The following is a 9,937-nucleotide window of genomic DNA, read 5'->3' as shown; positions in this document are numbered from 1 at the left end:
TTCCTTCCTTCCTTCCTTCCTTCCTTCCTTCCTTCCTTCCTTCCTTCTTTCCTCCCTTCCTTCTTTCCTTTCTTCCTCAATGAGCTCAGTGCCTGGCACAGTCTTCTCTCCTTCCCAACTCCTGTCCCTCATAATAGTCTACTCCAACAAACATATTACTCCCTCGAAGACCCTAACCTCATAGTTTCTCAACTTATTCACTTCCTATAATTTACTCCTCCAACCTATCTCAGCCACACACAAAGATAACCTTTATCTTTCCATCCACCACAAATATGTACTACTTCCATATTCATTAACTCTGAAATTCCCTCATCTGATCACTATCTACTGTCATTCCACCTCTCCCTCTGCTTTGAAATCCCAAACTCTGTTCTTCCTCCATATCTAGACTTGCAATATCTCCACACCTGAATTCTTTCTCAGACCATCACCCTTATACCTACTACATTACTTTCCTTTCCCCTTATTAATCTCTTGGTAAATCAATTCAACTCTACACTGTCTTCTTCTCTTGTGTCTTTTGCCCCCTTATATTGCTGATCTTACCCTGTCAAGCCTCTACCTTGAATCACTCCTTCCATACCCTGCCTTCTTTCTTACACATGTACTGCTGAACAAAATTGGAGATAATCTCAAGTCCCTGCTGACTGGGTCCAGTACAAATTGAGTTTACATAACTTCTACTAGATCCTCATTGCTGCAAGGTAATCCTTTTATAGCTTCCTAATTAGCTCACTATCTTACTAACCATGGTGGCTCTTCCAAAATTTTTATCCCCCCTTTCAAATTTCTATTGACTGCATTCCAACCCCACCTCTCAGATGAGAATCTCATATTTTACTGAAAAAAAAATTGATGCTATTTGCCAAGAGCTCCTTCATCTCTCCTCCTCTTTATCTCACATCACCCAGATGCTTTCTGTCACCATTGTCTCCTTCACCCTTGCCTCACATAATGAAGTGGCTCTTATCCCGTCCAAGACAAACTCATTTACATACACAAGGATCCTCTTTCCTTCTGTCTTTCCCAGCAGACTTCCCCCTAAATCACTCCTACTCTCTCCCTTATCTACGATTTCTTCCTGTCTACCTCTTAGTTTTCTACTGCTTGGAAACATGCCCATCCCTCCCCTATCCTCAAAACCTCTCACTTAATCCATCCATCTGAATCTATGCTAGTTATTGTTTGAAATTGTTTCTGCCTTTTATGGCTAAGTTTCTTGAGAAGGCCACCCACAAATGGTGCTCCTACTTCCTTTCCTTTGACTCTCTTAGCTCTCTACATTCTGACTTCCATCTTCATCATTCAACTGTAACCTCTCTTTCCAAAGTTACTAATTATCTCTTAATTTCCAAATGTAGTGATAGCCTTTTCTCAGTCTTCATCTTTCTTGACTTTTCTTAGCCCTTGACACTATTTATCACCCACCTCTCCTTGATGCTTTCTTTTTTCTACATCTTCATAATACTTCTCTCCCTTGGTTCTCCTCCTGTTTATCTGACTTCTCTTTCTCATTCTCTTCTGCTAGGTCTTCATCTGGGTCACACTAGCTCATATTGGGCTAGTCCAAGGCTTTAATCTGGGTCTTCTTTCATTTTTCCTTTATACTACTTCACTTTGTGATCTTATCAGCTCCCATGCATTTACTTATTACCTCCATGCTGATGATTATCAGATCTACTCATTCATCCTTAACCTCTCTACTGACCTCCAGTCTCACATTTCTAATTGCCTGTTGGACTTCTCAAAGTGGATCTTAAACTCAACATGTCCAAAATGGAATTCATTTTTTTCCCTCCTAAATCCACCTACTTCTTAAGTTTCCTATTATTGTTTAAGGTAACCATAATTTTCCTAGTTTCCCAAGCTCACAACCTATGTGTCATCCTTGACTCTCTTAGGCACCTAGATGGCTCAGTCAGCAGAGTGGTAGGCATGGAAGTAGGTAGATATTTGCCCCTGGGAGAAAGTTGAGGGGATGACCTTGTGAGGGTGAAGATAGGATCCCACTGATTTGTTGTCCCAATGAGTTACTTTTCTTCTTAACAGAAAAATTTCCCACCTAGATAATTTTGAGTCTGGTTTTTGACACTTTCTGAAAAATGTAGAGCTTTAATTGGCTGTTAGTTGTTCCTTTTGCCTAGAATTAAAAGCTAGCTATGGGAGTTTCCCCTTTGTTACGGTTTCTCCACATCATCATAACCATGCCTCACTTTTTCCTTTCATAGCAAATTTCTGTAATTGAGGCCTAGAAATTGGAAGTGTGTGTGAATTAAAACCCTTTAGCTTATAAAGTGAAACAGAATTATAAAGATTTAGGACATGCAATTGGTTATTAGTATTGAAACTTCTGAGTTAACTTAATAGGATGTAAATATGAAATAACTTTCTTGATTTTCCTCTAATGTGGATTTATTTGTTATATGATATAGGCATAATATATAGGGGGATTTAGGGCCACTAGATGGCACAGTGGATAGAGTGTTGATACTGAAGTCAGACTCATTTTTCAGAGTTCAAATCTGGTCTCAGTATTTATTAACTGTGCAACCCTGGGCAAGCCTCTTGACCCTGTTTGCCTCATCTGTAACATGAGCTGGAGAAGGAAATGGGAAACAATTTCAGTATCTTTGCCAAAAAACAAAAACACACAATGCAAATGCAGTCATGAAGAGTCAGATGTGACTGAAACAACTGAAGAACAGCAATAGGAGGAATAAAAGGAAGATGTGACAGCCTTTTCAAAATTAGATTAAGGATTTTACCTGTAAAATTGTATCAGTAATTGTGAAGAGAGTGAAATTATTTTCCTATTTGAAATATCTAGCTGATAATTTCGAAAGAAAGAAAGACATTTTCCAATGCTCACCCTCATGATGTAACAATTGAAATTCTCTGAAGTTTCAGATGAATTTTATGTTCTGAACTTTATATTCTTCTGACAGCTCTACTAATAAAACCAGACAGATCAGACTTGAGCCAGAAGGTTGTGTTAACTTATATTGAATTTGTATTAAGTCATCCTAAATGCTCTTGGAACCTGAGAAGTAGATCTGGAAGGAGGAACCCCTTCAGATTTGTCCTGAGATCTGCTCCAAAAATGTCTAAGAAAAGCCATGACAGCAGATACATGGGGTATATATATGAGAGGTCAAGATGCTAATTACATTGACATTGGGTGGGATCCAAAAGGACTTTGTTAACCTGCTCACTTCTCTCTTCCCATGTACTGATGCCTCTGTACAAGAGAAGACTGTCCCTTAAAGACTTTGTCAACATAGTGGTCATAGATGAAAGTAAATTCTTATAAGATTAAGCCTGATGATCTTGTGGCCATCATGACAGCTTCCCTTTAAAGGAGGCTTTATTAGTATATAGTTGGCTACAGCTACCTTTGTTGCTAAAGTGTTTCTTCAGGCAATTGTCCTAGTATTTTCATTTTATCTGGATTGCAGACCAAGGAAAATTAATGCCTGCTTTACTGCTAACCACTCTAATCAGCATTTGAGAAAAAACTTCTGGACTATTCACAAAAAATGTAATATGTTCTTTTTCTTAAATATCCTGTGTCTTAAACTGTAAGTCCCTATGATTGTTAGGCATGCTATCATATTTCAAATGAATCAGAGCCATGTTTTCAAGTCCCTTTTAATGCTACCTTATTTTATACATGTGACAGGTCATTAGTATCCTATTAACATTAACAATCCTTATAGTTGTATTTGACTTTTGATTGTATTGATAGCAAACATTAAAAAGTTGCTTTGAGAAGAATGAATCAAGCTTCTCTTAATTACTAATCTTTCCTTCTGTGGTCATGCTTTCTGCCAATATGGATTAAGTCTTTGCATAAAGTGATTCATTGGAAATATGTCTCCCAAGAATCAAAGGGGAGAATTGTGAAATATTAATCAATTATTTATCAACAATTTTTAAAAACACATTCTTTAATTATACATTTAGTTAGTTCTTAGAAATCACAGTAGATTGAGAAGTATGTGTAAGTATCTGTGGAGACTAGACAACGAAGTGAATGGAATGCCAGGTCTGGAGTCAGGAAGACCTGAGTCCAAATCCAGCCTCAGAAGCTTACTACTACCCTAGAGGAAAGTCCTATTATAATCCGTAGTTTACAGTTGTGGAAAGTAAGTCAGACAGAAATTTACAAGGGTCATAGTGTTAGTAAATGTCTAAGAGATCATAATTGTGAAATGGAAAATTCTTATTTGGATACAATCCAAACAAGAATCCCTAGAAAAGATAAAGAAATAGATTTTAAAAAAGGACAAAAATTGTTCTAAAATCAAATAAGAGTTGTAGGGGGGAAACTGGGAAAAGAAATGAGAGCAATGCAAGAAAATTATGATGAGAAAATGGATACCTTGGTAAAAAAAAAAAGAGTCACAGGGACAGCTAGGTGGTGCAGTGGATAGAGCACCAGCCCTGAAGTCAGGAGGACTTGAGTTCAAATCCGGCCTCGGACCAAACACTTGACACTTACTAGCTGTGTGACCTTGGGCAAATCACTTAACCCCAACTGCCTAAAAAAAAATGTCACAAACCCCCAATAAAAGGACAACTGAGGTAAATTAATTTACTTATTTAGTGCCATGCCAATCAAGCTACTAAAAATATCTAGAAAAAAACTAGAAAAATCATAATTCATCTGGAAAAATCAAAGGTCAAGAATATCAAAGGAATCAACGAAAAAAAATGAAGGAAAGTGGCTTAGCAGCACTAGATCTCAAACTTTATTACAAAGTGGTTGGTTGTTGTCCTTTGTTCCTGAAGAGGACCAAAATGCCATCACTATGTTAGCGCAGTGCGTCTGACTGTGGTGTATCAGACCAATATGAGCTTGGAATGCTCTACCACAGGTTGGACACAAATAGTCCATGTAAACATTTGGGGTAGATTTTCTAAATATGTGCATCTCATGTTTCTTTTGAGCTATTTCAACATTGCTTTGCTCATAGAACACAGCACCTACTCTAATGAGGGCATGCTATGCTGAGTGGTCCTGTGTCAGTGTCTTCCATGTCACAAATCAATTCCAAAGTTCTTAAGAGAGACCTTGAGAGTGTCCTTATATCACTTTTTCTGATCACCATGTGAATGCTTGTTCAGTGTGAAGTCTCCATAAAATAGTCTTTTTGGCAGCCCATTGAAGTTGCACTTTTTGAAGTAGAGTTTCAATGTTTGGCAGTTTAGTTCGAGAAAGTGTCTCAGTGTCTTGTATCTTATTCTGCCAAGTGATCTTCAGAATCTTCCTAAGAGAATTCAAAAGGAAACGATTCAGTTTCTTAATATGGCACCGGTATACTGTCCAGGTTTCATAGACATACAACAATGAGGTCAGCACAATGGCTCTGTAGACCTTCAGTTTAGTACAGTCCAATACCTCTTTTCTCCACCACTATCCTTTGGAGCCTCCCAAACACTGAGCTAGCTCTGGCAAAATGGCAAAGAAAAGACAGGGACATGTTTGAGCTCTCTCAAATTCCCCATCCAAACAACTTTAAACAACATTTCAAAATGAATTCTGAAGTGGCAGAACCTGCAGAAGGATGGGGCGAAACAGTTTTCCAGCCTAACATGACTTAAAAAGTTGGCAGGAAAGGTCTGTTGATTCAATGATCCAAGATAATTCCCAAGGACACAAGATGAAAAATGCTATCCACTTTCAGGAAAGAACTGATGAAGTCTGAATGCAGATTCAAGCATACTTTTTAAACTTACTTCAAATTTCTTGGGGTTTATTATTTGGGGGGATGGTTCTGTGTTTTCTTTTATAACATGACTAATATGGAAATATATTTTGTATGACTGTATGTGTAAAACCTATATCAGATTGCTTGCATTCTTAAGGAAAGGGGAGGGGAGAGGAGAGAAGGAATTTACAGCTCAAAACTTTTAAAAAGCAAATATTAAAACTTGATTTCACGTGTAATTGGGAAAAATAAAATATTAAATAGAACATCAACTGTGAAATACTTTGTAACTCCAATAAATATAATGATCCATTACAACTCTAAAGGATTCATAATCAGAAATTCTCTTCACATCTAGATAGAGAATAGATGGACTCAGAATCTGGTGGACTTAGAGTGCAGAATGAGGCATTTTTTTTCCCAAAAAATAAAGTTTAATAGAATTCTCCTGTGAATACATGATGACCAGGATTTTTTCCCTTTGATTAGTGCCTTTATAGTTAATTCTATTTCATTTTCTAAGATTCATCATATAGAATCCTTATTTGGTCTTTTGGTAGTTTGGGTATTTTATATTTTTTAAGGTACTGCTCTATTTCTTTTCTGTTCTCAGTTTTGTTAGCACATAACAGAGCATAATAGGTTTAACTTTTCTATTTATTTCTTCTTTTTTTGTGATTTCACTTTGATTATTTCTTGTCTTTGACTTTTCTGCCCTCTTCTTTTTAGTTTGATTGACCAAAGGTTTATAATATTTTTAGTCTTTCAAAGAAGCAACTTTTAGTTTTATCATTTCTATAGATTTTTTAATTTTCCAGTTGATTCATTTCTCCTCTGATTTTCAATTTTGTTGTTATTTTTTGAATTGTTTATTTATTACATTTTAATTTAAAATGCATGTCCAATTCATTAATTCTCTTTTTCTATTTTGTTAATGTCTCTCTGTAGGGAGATAATATTTTCTCTGAGGACTGCTTTAGCTATATCTAACAAATGTTGATGTATTATTTCATCAATAATTTTCTTTTACATAATTATTAATTTTTCCATGATTTATTATTTGACTCACTTGCTATTTAGGATTGTATTATTTAGCCTCCATGTGGTTCTAAGTCTTTTGTTTGTGGTCCCTGAACTGATTGCTCTTTCTTTTATTACCTTACTGTTTGTAAAAGGTGTATTTACTATTTCCACCTTTTTACTTTGGTTTGCATTATCTCTGTGCCTTAAAACTCGGTCAATTTTTATAAAAGTGTCACTTAGTGCTGTGAAATATGTATATTCTCTTGCAGTTAAATTTAGAAAATGCCATAAGTCTTTTTAACTATAGTTTCTCCAGCAATTTCTTCAGTTCAGTATTTTTCCTTTTGTTTGTTTTTTTGTTAGATTTATCCAAAACTGACAGCCAGTGAAATCTTTTGTAAATTAGGTGAAACAGTGGATAGAGTTTTTTAGTTGATTTTCTAGGGTTCTCTAAATATGCTATCATATCATCTGCAAAAAGTGATAGTTTTATTTCCTCATTGCCTATTCTAATTCCTTCAATTTCTTTTTTTTTCTCTTATTGCTAGAGGTAGCTTTCTATTACAATATTGAATAATAGTGGTGATAATGGGCATCCTTTTTCTTAACTTTTCTTTTACTGTTTATCACCATCCTCTTCCTTATTTCCCAGGCTATGTGTCATAGCCTTGATATAGCCTTTGTATGTGTCATCCTTGACTCTGTTAGGCAACTAGGTGGCTCAGTTGACAGAGTGGTCAGCATAGAGGTAGGTGAATGTTTGTCCTTGGGAGAAAGATAAGAAAGTGAACTTGTGAGGGTGAAGGTAGCATGCTATTGACTTGGTTTTCATTGAGCTACTTCCTTTCTCAAGAGGAAATTTTCCCACCTGGATAATTTTAAGCTTGGCTTTTGACACCTTTTGAAAAATGTGGAGCTTCAATTAGCTGTTAGTTATCCCTTTTGCCTGAAATCAAAACACAGGTAAGAGAGTTGTCCCCTTGTTATGGCTTCTCCATATCACTGTAATCATGTCCCTCCCTTTCCTTTCATAACAAATTTCTGTAATTGGGGCCTTGAATTTGGAAATGTGTGTGCAAATTAAAGCACTTCAGATTATAAAATGGAATCACATTGTAATGATTTAGGGCATACAATTGGCCATTAGTACTGAACCTTCTGAGTTATCTTAATAGGATGTAAATAGGAAATATCTTTTTTATTTTCTTCTGGCTTATAGTTTTATTTATGTACATGAAGTAGGAATAATATCCTCATAGTAGGGAAATTAGGGCAGCTAGTGGCTCAGTGGAGACAGTGTCAGACCTGAAGTCAGGAAGACTGATCTTCATGAGTTCAAATCTGGCTTCAGACACTTAAGTTGTGATACCCTAGGCAAATCACTGTTTGTCACTGCCCTGTTTGCCTCAGTTTCCTCAACTGTAAAATGAGGTTAATAACAGCTCCTACCTTGCTGGGTTGTTGTGAGGATCAAATAAGATATTTGTAATGTTCTTAACACAGTGACTGTTACACAGTAGGCTAGTAAGTTCTATATAAATGTTTATTCCCTTCTCTTCCTGTCTGCTGTCATTATTACATCACTGTCTATGACTTCTTGTAGGTCTTAATATTTCCTTTATGATTTTAGATATTTAGGCATTTCAAGCATATAAATTGAATATTGATATTGGTTTGTTGTTGGGGTAGCTAGGTGGTGCAGTGGATAGAGCACTGAACTTGGAGTCAAGAAGACCTTAGTTCAAATACAGCTTCAAATATTTATTAGCTGTGTAACCCATGGCAAATTACTTAAGTTCTGTTTGCCTCGGTTTTCTCACCTATATAATGGGGATAATAACACCCACCTTTTGGGTTGTTGTGAGGATCAAATGAGATAATAAGTATAAAGCACTAAACACAATGCCTGGGACATGGTAAATACTTCGTAAATATTACTTATTATTGTTGTTTTCATCCTCCTCCTCCTCCTCCTCCTCCTCCTCATCATCGTCACCATCATCATCGTCATCGTCGTTGTCATCATCATCATTGTCGTCATCATAATCATCAATGGTTTCTTTTAGCATAATGCAATTTCCTTGGTTACCCCTTTGTGTATTTTAAATATTGTGCTTTTGCTTTATCTGATAGCATGATTGCAAATTCTGGGGTGTAGTTGTTTCTTTTGATGCATAGTACACTTTTATTTTGGTCCTTCATTTTTATTTTGCATTTGTCTTTTTTTTTAAATGTATTTACTTTAAGCAACAGATTGTTTTGTTTTCTTATCCCATCTATTACTCTTTTCATTTTCTTGGCTTATTTCATCCATTCACATTTAAAGTTATGAGAGTTAGGTTTATATTATAATCCATTTGTCTGTAATTTTTTTTAGCTCAAATTATAATTTTACCTCTTCTGTTGCAAACACAGTACTATGTCTCTTCAGTTGTTTTAGCTTAATCATTTTAAGGCAGCCATATTCCCACTCACCCTCAAACATTGGCCCCCTCCTATCTTTTTGACCATTTCATCTGGTTTTGGAGTTTTGCTAATTAGTTCCTTTTCATTTCTTGCTTTAATTTGGTTATTTAATTCTTCTCTCCCCCTCCCCCACCCAGTTAAACAGTCAAGTAGAATCCCCCTTCCTCTCTTACCTTTCAATTTGTTTTGTTTGTTAGGTTTTTAAATTTTTCTTTTTTATGTACTTTTTTTCTACAATAGGTTTCATTTCCTCATTCTGTTTATTATTTGTCTTCTGTTTATTCTAGATTTTCATTCTTTAGAACATGGCCCTTATAGTACCCAGGGAATGAAAAATTTTGATGTTCTTCATTTGGGTCTCTGTTCTAAACAGTTTTGATTATTGCCTTTAGAGCTTGCTCCCTTAATCCCACTTTCCCCCCACTAACTCTTAGAAAAATGTCACTCCCTACAGGTAATAGAGAGGATATTGCCCCATGTTAGGATTCTTCCCATGTTCCTGGTTATTTGGTTCATTATTGACTGTTGTTCTCCCCTTGGTCATTTTTCTCCATTGACCTCAAAAATTCTTCCCTTAATTGGGTCCTCCCACTTTTCAGAGTTTTAGTTGTCCCTTGTCATTTCAGACATGTTCAACTCTTTTTGACCTCTTTTTAGGGTTTTTCTTGGCATAGATACTAAAGTAGTTTATGATTTGCTTCTCCAGTTCATTTTTACAGATGAGCAAACTGAGG

General features: G+C 35.9%; 1 protein-coding gene across 1 annotated transcript in view; it reads right to left on the bottom strand.

The window, feature by feature from the left end:
- LOC114053092 (cytochrome P450 2A11-like) overlaps positions 1-9,937 on the bottom strand; it is a gene marked incomplete at its 3' end in the record, with an annotated part of 15,060 nt that overhangs the window by 2,528 nt on the left and 2,595 nt on the right. The gene's annotated exons all lie outside the window — the stretch shown is intronic.

Source organism: Vombatus ursinus, unplaced genomic scaffold, assembly GCF_900497805.2.
Source record: "Vombatus ursinus unplaced genomic scaffold, bare-nosed wombat genome assembly UNPS02003917.1, whole genome shotgun sequence".
NCBI classification, from domain to species: Eukaryota; Metazoa; Chordata; class Mammalia; order Diprotodontia; family Vombatidae; genus Vombatus; species Vombatus ursinus.
This window is presented reverse-complemented; position numbering and strand designations above follow the sequence as displayed.